Source organism: Lycorma delicatula, chromosome 1 (genome assembly GCF_047948215.1).
Source record: "Lycorma delicatula isolate Av1 chromosome 1, ASM4794821v1, whole genome shotgun sequence".
Taxonomy (NCBI): Eukaryota; Metazoa; Arthropoda; class Insecta; order Hemiptera; family Fulgoridae; genus Lycorma; species Lycorma delicatula.
The window spans coordinates 54,143,017-54,159,915 of NC_134455.1; the positions used below are offsets into that span (position 1 = coordinate 54,143,017).

The window sequence follows — 16,899 nt, forward strand, 5'->3', positions numbered from 1 at the left end:
TCTTGAAAAACTTTTTGGGGCTTTTTTATATACGCATTATAGATATTAAATTTTATTTAATAAAGTTTTCTGTTAAACGCCTCTGAAGAAAATTTGAATAATGTTTTCGCGATACCTCCACCCCATATTTATAAAAGATTAAATGATCAATGCCCCATATAATAGAGATATTTGAGCGAAATTTGAAAAACAAACGGTTTGGTTAATCCTGAGATATAAGAACAAAAGCACTGCAATACACATACTCTCTTATAGTGCGCACAATGAAAATAAAAGCTTGTGTTGGAGAAGGCAGTATTACTGAACCTGAAAAAATTTACACGTATCTAATAAGACAACAATAATAATCATTGTTCTTTTATTTATGTCTGTTTAATTTATTACCCCTTTCATATTTTATTATTTATAATTCCTTATTACGTAATTATTATTAATAATGCAATAAAAAGACTGCAAAAACAAAAATTTTAATTTCGGTGAATGTTTAAACTAAAAAAAAATCTTAACTAGTGTTTGAATGTCATTATTATTGAATGTCATTATTGTTCGATATTATCCGTAATTACAATAAATTAGATGTACAATTATTGTACAATTCTTTTTTGAACAATTTTTAGAATGTGTTTTAGGTAGAATTTTTTATTATTTAGTATTTCCAAACTATTTCTTTTTTTTGTACGATTGTTTCATTGTTTATTGCACTTTTAATATTATTATTATTATTATTATTATTAAGAATTACTTGAAATTTGCATTGTATATCCAGTTCCTGGCAAGTTCACCATCTTCTTTCTTCACTGGAACAGTCACTTTCTTCCACTGTCTAGATGTATGATAAATTTATCCGTCATTTCGTTGATTAGCGGTTCCATCTTCTTATACCCAATTTCAGATTTTTTTACATGTTCGCAATATGGTTTCCAATCATCCTTATTCATTTCATCCATTTTTTCTTCAGCTAAAATTTTAATAGCTGAAATTAAAAATGCTGTGTTATTACACTATCAACTATGTTTTCACTGATGACCATACCATCCGATCGGATTTAAATCGGGATGGTAAATTGGAAGACGCAGAACCTGATGCCAGTGTCTTTTTCATCAAAATGTATTTTATTTTTGAATTTCTTTGTGATTTAATTATGTCATAAAATTGTAGTTTTAATATTGCTTTGTTAAACGGAATTTTGTTCTTTTTTTAACCAGTTAATCATGCCACTTTTCCGATCATTTAAATTCGAAGGCTTCTCTACAAGTAAATTTTTGTATGGTGCATTATCGATAGCAATCACTGACTGGTGGAGATAAGACCAGGAATTAATTTTTCAGATGCCCATTTCGTGATATTGTTGTAGTGATATATATATATATTGCTGTCGTGATAGTCCGCTTTTTAAACTCGTTTTCCCAGTTAACATCGCGTTCGGAATGAACTCCATTTCTCCTCCAGTGTAGATTATGACTAATCAATTACCTCTATTAAACTCCTGCACCACTATCAACCAACCACGATTTTTTCATCGAATGGGACATTAAAACAAACGATTCGTCAAATAAACAATCGAAAATGTTTTTTTTCTGAAATAGGTCATTTTTCTTAAATGTTTTATCCTCTTCCACCTCATGTTTTCTTTCTCAATCAAAGGTTTCTTATTATTATAAGTTTTACACCACTTAAGTCTAAATCTTTCAGGATGGCTGTTAGTTTAGTTCTAGAGCCTTTAAATTGAATACTATAGTTCAGTATGTTTTGTGTCGAACGTGTTAATTGTTCTTACAATGCCTTGAAAAAAACTGTCCGATCCACTAATTTTAAACGTTAGTGATACTTTTTTGGTCTGAGTAAAAAATGCACGATAGAAAATCTAGAAGAAGAATGGGCGAATATTAAAAAGGAAATTCTTAAATCAGCAGAAGCGAACATAGGCGGAACAAAAAGAACTGGTAGAAAACCTTGGATTTCAGGGGATATATTGCTGGTGATGGACAAAAAAAAATACTTTTTTGGTGTGTTGAATGAGCAGGACTGCAATTTAGATTTAAGAAGATACTGCTTTTCTTTAGGGAGTTTTGAATTTGTGATTATGAAATCCCACAGGATGCAGCGGTTGTTTCTTCACATCTTTGAAAGACTATTAAATGTTTATTATCTTCTAATTCTCCTAATTTTATAGCTTCTTTCCTCATCTAACGGTATACATTATTTCATGAGCTTGACTATGGAAGTTTTCATTCTTGACTATGGATTTAAATTCTGCCATTGCAAAAATTCACTAACAAAAAACGAACAGATTCATTAACAAACACCAAGCATTAAATAACACGCCATACATTACAGAAGGAAACAATTACACCATTCGTACCGGGACATGCCAAGAATTGATTTAAATCTGTTTATTGAAAATGAGAAGTAAACATTAGTATTGAATGTTAGTCCAAAATGTAAAAAAGATTTCTTAGCTATTCCACCAATACGTATAAAATGATTAAGCTATTAAGTTATAATTTGTAGGTTATAGGCCTACTATTTAATGATGATGTTTGTTACAAGAAACATCAACAATACTAATACCCGTTACAACAAGTGAATATAAATATAATTCAAATGAACTATTTTGATAACCATTATTCATATAAAGTATCATTTATTTTATGACTCGCTTGATAGAGGGAGTGTAATAGCAATCTATTAAAACAAGTATAAAGTATTTATTTTTAATGTACAAAGTAAGACTTTTTTTAAGCACGCTAGATATTTTTAAAGGAATTATCTGAGATTAAACAAAATGATAATACATTTTAATCATGGAAAGAAGTTTTGCTATTTGTGAAATTAGTTGAATACATTGTATTACTCGTAATTACTCGGTTTTTGAATGAGCCTAATGTTTCGAGAAAATAGTATAATGCTCTGCATAGCGACTGTCTGCCTTGCGCAAGTTTATTTTCATCGAAAGTACTGTACATATATATACGTTTTACATTCCATATGTTTTTTTTTAATCTAGATGAACTAGTTGAAACCTAAAAATTAAAAAAAAAAAATACTCGATACCCTATTTTTGACATATCATCATAATTTCCCCTTTAATAAATTCTTGTTATATTCTTGCCGGATAGAGTGAATATATATATATATATATATATATATATATATATATATTTCATTAATTTGTAGTAGTTTTTAAAAGTAAACATATGCACCCATACTCTAGTTTTTACGTAAAGATATTTAAAACCGTAACTTACACTCAAATTAGATTTTCATTTGTTGAACTTACCAAGCAAAATACTAAGCTTATTTGTTACAAATTCAAACAAAAAATGTACTTTTTATCATAATATGCACATTCTCTTTTAAGATACTTTATATCATCAATTAACTCCGATGATAAGTGATGGTCAAACCATTAAGAAATTATCAGTAATTCCAATACCAAAAACTATAAATTCTTAGTTCAGGTCACATTGTTTCTCATTCTGACAAAAGGGCTCCGGTCGAAGTTGACAACAATTCCTCAAAAGCAAGATTAAAATAAGTTATAATTATGTAATAAACGACATTAGGTCATAGTAATAATCTCATATTAGATTTGAAAGTAACTCATTGTAAATAACGTTTTAGAACAATAACAATTTGATTAATTTCAATTTATCCCTTTTTTGTGATATTAAAGTACATCGTTTTTGTTAGATAAAGTTTTAAATATACTGTATACAGCAGTAATAACTGATGTTATTTTATTATTATTAAGTTTTCTGTTTTAATAAGCCGATTAATAAAGTTACTTAGTTTTAATCCACTTCTTGATTGTAATTAGGATAATTTAAGTCGTCCGGAAAATAACACGCTCTGTATAAAGTGAACGCTACAAGAGGGATCGATGCGTAAACAGCTCGTCCTATAGTCAAAATATCCCGCACGAATTATTGTAAAATTTTCAAAGCTTGAATAACCGATGAGTCTTTATAGCTGAAAAATTAATTTTAAAAATCAAATGTAATGTCAGAAAATGTGCACAGAAACCGGTTTGTATTTCTATACATTAAATAGGGCATAATAATTAGAGGGTTACCTCAAAACTTACATCTAGCCTTTCCTTGCCGGTTCAGAAATAAAGCTTAGTATTTATACTGCGTTTGTGCGACTTATTAAAAAAAAAAAGAAGGAAATTATACCTAAACGTAATTTATATAAAATGTTTCAGTTAAAATTAAGAGTATAACTATAGGATTTACTTTTTATAATAAAAAGTGTTTCAAAAGTTTACTCAGATTTATAAATTTAAATTTCAAAAAATTATCTTTTGTATTTTACATTAAGGAAAGAAATCAAGAAGAATGATTCATTTTATTCCTGTTTTATATTCAGCATAATCTGACTTTCCCTTCTCGAGATGTGGAAAATTCATTCTTTTTATACCTCTCAACAACTTCTGCTTTATTAAAAAGATTGGCAAGAAAAATATGATTAAAGGTTTACCACTTTTCAATAAACGTTTTTCTGATTGATCATATTATATTATTGATCATTTTTCATCATATTTTTGATCTGACAAACGTAGTAAGAAATTTATTAATTTTATTATCTGATGGTTATTCTTGAAAAGGTTGAAAAATGATAATTTTATTCAAAGGGAACTTTGTACCGGTCTTGTTACAATTGTTTATAGTTTTAGTTAAGAATTTTATATCTAATAAAGTATATACATTTCTCCTGGTAAATTAACTTTTTTAAAGGAAGAAAAGTTACTACCCAAAATTTAGGGTTTTGGGGTTTTTCCCAAATTAGTCACATTTAAAAAATTACACATAAAATTAACTTAATTTGACATTACAGATGAAATACCTAACTAAATTTATTATAAACAGAATTTATCTTAATATGAATTACATTTATTATGTATTCCAATAATGTATGTTTCATATAAGGCTTATCTTTTGATTTCAATCATTAAAAAGCAAAATATCACTTAAATTACGAACATACAATACTTTTACCATGTTTCCAAGGTAAATATATAGTGATTCAAGAAGAACGTAAGAAATTTCTGCCATGTTTAGTGGTAAAAATTTTTAAAAAATTTCATAATGTAGGTTCGGAAATGCTTCGTTAGCGAGGGTCGGCTAGCGAGAGATTTCGTCCTGATTTTTGGGAACTTCAGTAAAATTAAGTCAGACTGTAATTTTTGGGACCCAAATTCAGGGCTCAATTTAATCGTTTTACATGAAATTTGATCTGAAAAACTGAGAAAGTAAAATGTGTTTCAAAAATGTAGTTTCAGTAGTTATCGAGAAATTCGGAGTAAAATACAAAAGACTGGGATCGTAAAACACATAATTTTATGGTTGGTGAAAAATAATTTGATTAAATGACTAATGAACACATAAAAGTTTTAAAAAACATTGAAAACATTCTGATTCTGAGTGAAATTTTATGAAAAGATTTACAGAAACTAAATAAAAATTTAGGAAAGTCGAAGTTTATTAAAAACAAAACATATCAAAATGTGGCACATATTAACTAGGCATAAAATAAAACAAAAATTATAGAACAAAAGAATTAAATATTTAATAAAAATAAAAAATTTAGACAAACAAACAAGTTTTGTATCTTTTTTAAACTAAAAGGATGATTTTATATTTTTGAAGTATTCCCCACATCTTACCTTTTGTGAAACCAGGGCGGTAAAAGATCTTCAGGCATTAATACCCGGGCTACGTTAATTTATTACTCATTTAACAGTTATCTTATGTCAAACATAAAATAGTGAGTTTTCAACCCCAATATTTTGTATTTTACCCCATATTTCTTTAAAACTATTAAAAACAGAGTTCTGAGACTTATTTTTAGTATTTCAGTTCAGATTACATCCAAACACTAAATTTACACCTTAATTTGATTCCAAAGAATAACAATCTGACTTAATTTTACTGAAAGTTGCAGAAATCAGGGCAAAATCTTTCACCAGCCGACACTTTCCAAATCTATGTTTAAAGGAATTCTTTTTCTCTTTTATTTTTACCTATAAAACATGTTTAAAAGTTTTTACATTCTTCGTGAATCACTCTGTTGATAATATTAACTACATTATGTATCCATTCTAGTTGCTGTAGTATAAAAGTTATTTACATAGTGCCGTAACACTCAGATGATATAAAATTTATCTTACATTAAATTTTATAAATGAATTAAATTTTTCTCTCGGAACAATACAAACGTTATGTATCACGTTACGAATCCATTATTCATTTTAAGACAAAACGGTTTCTTCTTCCATCTACACCATTATCTTTGCTTGTGTTTTTATATATATATATATATATATATATATATATATATATTTCTCCTCTCATTATGAGATTATTTCAGTAGCTAAGCATTGTTTTTTTTAAATTTCAGATACTGTTAGACTGAAAAAGATACAAATGATATCTCAATACTGCTGAACGATACAATTTCATAAAACACCTAATTCACGGAACTAAGTTTCAAATATAAGTATCTTCAATGTTTCTTTTTTTACAATGGTTTCAATTTTTCACTCAAAAGTTACCCTGATTTTTTCCTCAATGTACAAAAACATAAGAACAATCAAACAATATAATTACACTATATTTAATGTAAATATACAACTGTATATTTATTTTCGTGAAAATATACAAAAAACTGGTTCAGAATCCGATTTTCCAGAATATTTAAGTTTATTTATTGCTTTCTTAAATTATAACCGATATACCTGTGATCCACTACTACATCCTTACATTAGTAAATGTATTTACTCTCTTTAAAATGCAATATGAAAAAATACAAGTTCGAGTTCTCATATTATCTGCGCCCTATTATGGAGAATGTTATCTCAACATGGGAGGAATTAATGAGGTTTGATACTGGGAAAAACATTTCCATATTTGTAATATATGTATATATAAACTATTGAACAGATATATATTAAATACTACAACAGATACACTGTTTATTTAGTTCAGTATTAGTATTTCTTATTTCTCCTTAGAAAATATGTGTTTCGTATATTGTTCACACCTTCGAAAATAAATTAATTTTAAGTATGTATGCCGACGCGCAATCACCTGCCTGTGTCTAGTTTACTCGTTTAAAGCTGACACAAATATAAAGAAGGAAGATGTGAATAACTTTCTTCAGAATTTAAGAACAAAGTGAGTAACAGTTATAGAAGAGAGGAAACTCTACATGAATTAATCCGTTATATCTACTAAAGCAGTGATTTGCTGTATATAATTCTATTAATAAAAAGAAGAAATAATAAAATTTTGAAGTAACTAATATTACTAAAAAAATGCAAGTTTTCTTATTGCGCGTTGAAGAAATAAGTATACAATTATTGCTAAACGAATCGAACATTATTCACTTCTTGTCCTAACCTACATCAGCGTGATTTGTTCGTATATAACTTTTTATTTATTTTTTGCTGATCAGGATAATTTCTCGTTAATCCAGTAAAAAATTCTTTACTGACTATATTACGTTTATTTATCTCTAACCTATCTTCTATGATATACAACAGATAATATTTATCCTAAAAAGTTACAAATACATGAAGTATTTAAGATTAATTTTAGAAATTTTTGCTAATGCCTTAGTGGTATTTGAAGAAAAAAATTTCGCTAAATATCTGTTGTTTTCATCTTCAACTGTAATTTATTCAGCTGAAGACATGTCGTTCAGACGTCCCAATTATTTAAACATAATTAACTAATCTACGTGACTGCAATACAGCCAACCGAAAATACTGGTTCGAACCTCCGATGTTGTACCAAAATTTTAATAACTAAATAAGGTTAAGGTAACTGAGATAAGTTTAATTAATGAGGCTGTCTTGTTAGACAAGGAGCTGACGGGTAATATGGTCAGTTCCACTTCATATCTTCGAAACTTCAACAACAAACTCATAGGAAAAACCTGATAAATTAAAATAAAAATCACTCGGAACTAAATTTCTTTAATTTATTGATTATCCAAACCATTCTCAATTGTTTAGTTTTTACTCATTTAGTCTACTTGATTGAATATATGGAATCCCTTTTTTTGTATCAATTTTTCCAGTATTTTTTTCTCTTCGAAAATAACGTTCAAAAAGTGTTGGTAGTATTGAACGCAAAGGCTTAATGAGACAATATACTGTTTCTGAATTCAAAACGTGCTTAAACGGGCAGATTTACATGTAAGAGACAACTGCGATGAAATGTACTACTTCACAGCGATTCATAGATAAGCGTACATTTTTCCAGGCATGCATTTAAAAACACCTTTATCTCTAAAAATTATTTTTCCTCGGTTATTTAACTACCTCAGTTACTTGCACAAATATCTATAAAAATATACATTATAATGATTATTATAACATACGTATTAAGTTATAATGAAAATGAGATGATACAAATTAATTAGTACATATGGAACCTTAGTTTTTTTACATATTTTCAACTTTTTCTATAAAAGTTACACTGTTCTTTTTCATAACGTACAAAAATATTTAAAAAAATAAACAACATAATTATATTATAGTCGTTCTCTTAGGTTTATCAAAAACATTTCAGTCATGCACTCGTTACAATTAAAGAAAAAAAAATACTGATAATTATAAAATCGATTTAGTTTAAAAGCCTGAAAGGTTTCTTTTCTCCATTCCCAAAGAAAACGTAAATTGACTAAAAAAATTCAATCTAATCATATAAATTAAAGACATTTAGAGAAACATTTTATTTTTTTCAAAATTTACAAACCGAAGCAAATAAATATTGTTTCCTAACAGTAAGAAGAAGTTCAAATAGTTATTATCATTTATACTCGTACATTTACAAAAATAAAATTATTTTGACATACATTGGTGCAGGGACTGAAATCCTACGTACTAGCATTTTGCATGCTTGGCCTCGGTTACAAGCAAATCAAGAATATTATTTTCTATATGTATTTTGTGGTATGATAATATATAAAAACAGGTTTTATAAACTTTCTGTAATTGTTGAGTTTATTCTAAATTATTTATTGATTTGTAATCTAGGCCTACTTCCTGTCGTATAGAAACTAATAATAGTAGAATCATTCATGATTACTAAGTGCTATGAATTAAGAATTTCATTTACTTTTATTTAATCTACTCTATTCAATGCCTTGTCAAGAATCATATGTCATACATCGCTTGTAATTATGTTCTAAAAGTAGTTATTATAGAAGCATTTACTGCGGTCCATATTTTACTTAATGAAGTGAATAGCTGTTAGTGATTTATTTTTACTTTTTTTTGTACTGTTTTAAGTACTATTTAAGGCTTTCTAATAAATTCAGTCATGTAAATTTTTAATATTTCAATATAGTTACTTTCTTTTAAAATGCTTAAGTTAGGAGGAAAAGGTACAGTAGTTCATAGTCAGGCGAGGGCTGTATTCAGTGTTTACAATACCTTTTTACAAAACAATGCCGGAATTGGAATAGTAAGTAAAACTGAAGTTCTGAATACAGTTGTTCAAGCGACAAAATTATCAAAACGAACGGTCCAAAGAATTATAACAGAAGCGAAATCAAATGAGACTCAGATGCCATCCGTGTTCGTTTCTCCGAGAAAACGTGTAAATTGCCTCAGTACTGTGTTCAATTTAGATTCGTTTGACACGGATATTTTAAGGCATTTAATAAATAATTTTTATGTAACCGAAAATTTCGTTCCTACTATAAAGAGAATTATGCAAAATGATGCTTTCTGGATCTCCGTATTAAAGTATTCTCTCAAGTTCCCTAACAGCTCGTAAACGTTCGAACTCATATCGGGTACAGACGTAGAGGACGTGGTCCACTCTACCATCAGTCCCGCAATCCGGGTGTCCCGAATCCACCAAACGAAACCTACCAAAACTCGTTCGAAGAGCGTCATTCCCGGAGAGAAACTGTGTGATATACCGATTGGAAGAGACCCATCCAATCGCACCTAAATCAGACACTATAGGAAATATATCATGCGTTTAGCGACCTGTGGGGGATTCGTCCCACCTGACCTGCCAAGACGCAAGACCACGGTCTTTAATCTCCTGCATTCGTTTTGACGTTAATAGGTTATTTACCTTGGAAATGTACCATTCCTTACGCTCATTAGCCAAGATATCTATTGGTTTGACTCCGGCTATAACACAGACTGCCTCCCGCGAGATTGTTCCTCGTATAACCGCCTTTAACAGCCAGCAAGAGGAGTCGCTGGGCCCACAGCAAAATGTCCGCGCAATACCTAAAGGTCATGCGGTAAGACCAGACAGGCGCAGCATACAGAATAATACCTTCGGCGACACCTTTGTAAAGGATACGCATGTTACGGTATTTCAACACTCAATTGGGATGAATGACTACAAATTCCATAAAAAACATTGGTGGCCTTTTTTGGTGGCTACGTACTGTAGATGTTTCTTGAACCAAAAATTCTCATCAAGAATAACACCCAGCTATTTTTTTAGTCGTAAAGTACGAAATTGTGAGACCAGCCATCCGATCCCTTAACGGAGGCTAAACAGGAAAAGAAAGAAGCCATCCGATCCCGGATTCATCAGAAAGCAGCTAATCGGCCCTTAAGCAATATCATTATGGTTTTCTCTAGGCTGAAAATCATCTTATGTTGGAGACTCCACAGTCGGAGTGTCTCACAAGCACGAGAAGCACGGAACTCACCTCGTTACGCGAATTCCTTTCATCCCGTAGCAGCGCGTCCTCAGCATAAGCGACAAACCACATGGCAACCTTAAACGCAACAACGAATCGAATTCTATGATCCAGAGAAGGGGACTCAGAACACTGTCCTGAGGGCATCCTTTAGTTAAGGTATTACGAACCGCCAAGCCGCCATCACACAGGGAAATGGTCCGATGTCTGAAATAATTTGACAGCACTTCTAGTTCATTTCGTGTACACAATCGCTTCTGCATTGACATTGACTAGAGGAAGCTATATCCATCACCTTTAGTATGGCATCACCAGGGCTCTTGCACGGTTGGAAACCAGATTGGTTGTCCATTAGAAAAATATAAGTGGCCAATCTAACATTCATACGCAAATATAGGATAGGATCTTCTCAAAAATCTTACCAATTACGGGCAAGAGGATTAGTGGATGGTAAGAGGAACTAACAGCAGGATCTTAGTCGCCACCTTTGAACAACAACACCAAGTCTCCTCGCTTCCAACACGCTTGAAAGTGGCCGGCGAAGAGCAACCTATTATATATTTTAATTACAGGACCAAGGACTACTGGAAGCGCTCGGAAGAGGAGCTCCACTGTGACACAATCATATCATGCTACAGATAACCTGGCGCAGTTCCGCCTTAGTGATCTCAGAAGATTTTAAATCGGTCTCGAAAATCGCGACTTCCCGCCTGACACACCGGTGGTATGAAATCCCACTCACCATAGCGTTATCCGGGAGAAAATCATTCAGCAAAATATTAAGCACACGGTCCTTCTCAATTACCACACCCTCGCGAGTTGACAAGGCTGACAGGAGGACATTTTTTCTGCGCTTATGTCCACGAGCTCTGTACACAACGCCCTAAAGGTCTGTATTCCCTTGATTCTGAACGAAGGAGCGCTAGGAATTACGCTTGAAGGACCTAATGCTATGAAAGTATCTAGCTTTCGATCTGCGATAATCTGCAGTTAGGCCGTACCCGATCGAAATCACCCTCTCGTTGCGCAGCCCTTGTGAGTCGGTTTACAGACTGCTTCATTGCTGTAAGATTTCGAGACCACCAACCAGATATACGTTCACGGCCAGCGTCTCTAGGAATGGCGGCTTCAGCCGCCGCCAACACCGCAGAAGTGAATTTTGTTTTGCCAGAACATCTAATGGCAGGCTGTCAAGGTCTCGAGAAAAAATTTCCAGTCTGGACTCATTTCGTTTCATTTATTTATCACATTTCATTTATCATATTTCATTTATTTCATCTCATAATCAACTACCCTCGTAAATATGGCGCTATACCTCTCGGCTGCATGGACTACTATGCCCTCGGTAGTGCAGTCGCCATCCTGCCGACAGTAATTTTACTTTACTTCTAAAAGATAATTCAAACTAACCGAGTCTCGACACCGATGCGCCTAAACATTGGTCTTCAATGCCATTCAAAACATTGTTCTTCAATCTCTCACACACGCCCAGAAGTTTAAAGACCCTCCTTCTTAGACATATAACGCTTGCTACGTTCCGTAGCTAAGGTGTCGCTTGGTTTCGTGCCGGCGATCACAGAGACTGTCTCTCTCGTTACAGTTCTGTAACCTCCGACAACAGCTAACAGAAGATGACGCTGGGCTTGTAATAAAATATCCCTATAAAACTGAAATTGCATACGATGAGCTCAGACGGGCACAGCATACAAAATTATGACCTCACAGACACTTTTGTAAAGAATTCACATGGTACAAAAATGCAAACCCCAATCAGGATGAATGACTTTATGATAAGAAAGATAGTATCAATAGCCTTCCTCGTGACAATCTGAAAGTGCTCCTTGAATTGAAGGTTCTCAACAAGGATTACACCCAGATACTTCTGAACGGTGACATACAGAATGGGAATGCCACCCAACACGACTCGCGGGTGATGAGTCGCGGCTAAACAGCCATTCAGAAACATCATAGTGGATTTCTCTGCACTGAAAACCGTCTTGTGTATCTTACATATCTTAGTCGCTCTGAATTCTATCTCATACCGCGAGTTTTCATTGACCAGCAGCAACCATCATCGGCATAAACGACGACGCGGCAGCCACCGGGCAACCTCAATCGCATCAGAGAATCAAATTCGACGATCCAAATGAGACTACTTAGAACACTGCCCTGTGGACAACCTTGTGACAATAGCTTTCCTACTTCCGAACCGCCGTCACAAAGGACAACGGGCCTGTTACTGAAATAACTTGAGAGACTCATTATCACATTTTGCGTGCAACCACGCTGCTGTAATTGAAACAACGCAGAGGGCAACCACAAACTATTGAAGGTTCTGGATATGTCCAAAAAGACGCATGTACATATTTGCACTCACTGGCCGAAGCTATATCTTTCACCCTAAAAATAGTGTTTTCTACGCCCTTGCCAAGGTGAAAACCATATTGGTCGTCCATTAGCAAACGATTAGAGGTCAATATGCTGTTAATATGGTGGCACAGGACCGTCTCGGAAGCTTTACTCACAACAGGTAAGAATGTCAGAGGCCGGTAAGAAGAACTTACAGTGAGGTCCTGAGCTGGGAAATATCCCGCAAAAGCATTCTATTAAAAATCCTAGTAAGGGGAGTAAGAAAAACTGACAACGTGCGAATAAGGAGTTCCACCATGATATAATCATATCTGGAGGCTTTACTTCTAGCCAGGCTACAGATTACTATACGGACCTCCACCTCAGTAGTCTCACAACGAAAGCCTGTTCCCTTCGGACACGTCGGTGATATGAGGTTTCACAAACCTCAGTATCGTCAGGAAGCAGAAGATCATCAGAAGATTGAAGTCACGAACTTTATTTATTACAACTCCATCCTGGGTCGAGAGAGCCAACAGAAGAATGCATTTTTTCTTCTTATGCCGTAGAACTCTGTAAACGAAACCCCATTGATCCTTATTTCCTTCTCGTGTACAAAAGAGCGCCAGGAATCATACTTAGAAAACCTAACCTTCTGAAACTACTCGATCCTTTTCTGACGATAGTCCGCAAGCAGCTGCCCGCCGATCAGGATCACCCTCACGTTGTGCGGCTCTCCTTAGCCGGCCCACAATCCGTTTCATCACAGACAAGTCCCGAGTCCACCAACTGGCAACTCTCTCTCTCTCGAACCGCTTCGGGGAATGGAAAGATCTGCAGCTTCAACTACAGCAGAAGAAAATCCCTCTGACAAGTCCTCTAACCGGAGCTCACCCAAACTTCGAGCAAAACACTAAGCTTGGCCGCAAGAATATTAGAAAACTTGTGACAATCCAACCGCTCGTGAAAGAAGCGTCCCTGTTGAACGGATACGTACTCCCTATAGACATCACACAGTCCACCTGCCAAATCAAAAACTATTAGCCGATGATCACTTGCGTAATCATCGACTAAAAACCTGTTCTGAATCCTACCAGGGATGTACTTTCCAATGGTAACATCAATGTTGGTACCACGGAAGGCCCTCCTCCCTTCAACCGTGCCGGAGAAGTAGCCAACTCTGAAAACATCAGTTATGCTGCGCGATGAAACCGGTTATCAGTTCGGCCTCATCATCCATGATCCTACTGTGCCAAAGAGGCGATTTGGCATTCACATCAGCACCTATCATAATTGGCCAACCAACTAACTACCTGCCTAATAATTCTATCCCAACTCTCCAAATGCCGTTCAGTGGGATCCCTGTACTGAAAGTACGAACTAACAACTAGGGCCAAACCATTCACGGTAAGCTTGACAATGACATGATACGTGTCGGAGGCCTACCGTATGAAAACACTGTCTAAAGATTTCCTGCACAGAACGGCGGATTTACTGTCACCAACCAAAAAACCTTTTCCATTCTTGGAAACCTGACAGATCACCGTTGAGCACCGTACGGGTGCTGTAGAAAAACATCGAGACTCCGCTTTTCAATGACCTCATCTAACTCAACTGGGACAACATAGGCACCCTGGGTATTTAGTTGATCAAACTTAACCATCAAGAAAGTTGAACTATAGCTTAACCGCTCTCAAGTTACAACCACACTTTTTAATATTACCGGAGTGCCTATGATTATTGCGCAACCTTTAAAAGTTAACGCGAGTCGAAGCCTCTTTCTTTTCCGGACAGTCATAGCGCTTGTGACCCTCCTTGTCACAATGCGAGCAGACCGACGCATACTTACAGAACTTGTCCTTATTGCCTAAGCGACAACACTTAAATAATCGCTGCACGTCAAGGAATACCTTGGCCTATGTCTATATTTGGGGTCCATCTTGACTTCTAGTTTCCTGACTGCAAGAGAGTCCTTGATGACTTGACGTCTCCTTATTCTCCGCAACTACTTCCAGCTCTTTACTGGTCTCTTTGATATCCCTGATCTTTAGGTTCTTCCGGCTGTCACGAAGGGCATCCTGGAAGTCATTTTTGAGGTCATAATTCGATCTCGTGGAGCCCTCTACTTTACTACCAAAGGGCACCTCGGGTTTCTTCATCTAGCTGCCCTCTCTTTACCACGGACTACCTCATAATAGCGCCTGGGCAGTGCTGAGACCAGAATTGGTTTTTGAACTCTTTGACCTCCTTGGGCTTGGAGGCCAGGGTCTCATATTCTACTGCCATAGCAGAAAGAACACAACTAAACAACTAAAACAAAACAAAGAAAACGAGGTTTTGAACGCCGAACGACGAGAACCGGAAGCAGCTGCTGCCCATTAAGAATAAACCACCAAACCACATACTGAAATTCGTGATTCCATCATCGTGGACCCCACAACGATGTAGTCGCGGATTTTATGCTTTGAAATAATAAATTGTACAAAACCCTGTTCGATCCACACGCTCTTTGTATTCGACAAGGCGGTCTTACCCCCAAACACGATGCATATATCCCATCGACCGGTCAGAATCTCGTTCACGAATGCCGTCCGAACAAGGTGCAATATCGTCTGCGATTTATAGCTGGGCGGGGAAGAAGGCGATATAACCCACGAATTCTTTCCGAAGATTGAACAGGAGTACAAGATAATAGACATACCTCACAGTGACATTTTCTTGCATCAAGTTTATTCGGAATGCATACATATACAATCAAGAATCGGAGCTAATAAGTTTCGGACACGAAAAGATGACCATGAGATTATATTTGAGATTGAGAAACGATGGGTTTGATTTTAGTAGCTGATGAGGAATATAAAATTTCTTCCGCTGTCCCCCCCCCCGACAGACACACGATGTGAAAATCTTAAACGATTAACATGTGAAAAGTCCACTTTTTCGAATCTTTAGGTTTCGCAGTTAGTCAATAATGATCGGAGATATAATAAATGTGGACTCGGCGAACGCGATGTTGGATGAAGCACCCTAGCATGGCTTCTAATTTTAAAAACAGCAATCAGATAAAAATTCCAGTTCAGCAACAGGATGTGTATACACTACCATGTGAGAGCTACTTGTTTGTCTATGACACGTACGATGATGGCAAGGATTTATCCAATTCGAGTTTAAAGCTGTGAAATAAGTTCGGTGCATTTCTTTCTGATGAAATTCGGTACGAGGTAGCAGATGAGGAAGACGGTAGAGTGCGAAACCCAGGTGTGACTTACATTGAAAAATGCGGCTTCGTTCAGGATTTCAGTTAAAAACGAAATCTACAGTAGCGGTAAGAGATATTTCAGTGATGACCCCGGAAATTTCATCTTCTATCGTCCCCTGACCCCTGAGCTCATGGGGTTTTCAAAGACTACAACAGAATACTGCTGAACGGAAAACAAGAGCTCATTCTTCTTTTTTCTTCGACCGATAATAACGCGGTGGTTGTTCCAACTGAAAAATGTTTGCGTTGTAAATCACAACTGTACGGAAAATACCGTACATCAATGTATCGGACGAAAGACGGCTGATACTACTCAGAATAGTCGACAGAAACGAATCCGTTTCGATTAGGTTAAGTTATGATATAAGCGCTATGATATAAGGGAAACTATTAAAAAAAAGGTTTTTTTAATGTCGGAAAATAGTTTTTTTTTTTGTTTTTTTTAATAACGGCTGAGGGAAATTTGATTACGCAGTAAAAAAATGATTACTTAATAAAACGTCGTAGACGTCATATAAAAATTGATGACGTTTCAAAAAATCCGTCGAAGTCTAAATTAACATCAAGGTCAAAATATTCCCAGAATGCTCCTTTTTGTATCACTA

The 16,899-nt window shown here is 34.6% G+C and overlaps 1 protein-coding gene across 1 annotated transcript in view; it reads left to right on the forward strand.

Moving 5' to 3' along the window:
- The window catches only part of LOC142317505 (uncharacterized), a 290,424-nt gene that overhangs the window by 221,286 nt on the left and 52,239 nt on the right, over nt 1–16,899 (forward strand). The window lies entirely within an intron of this gene.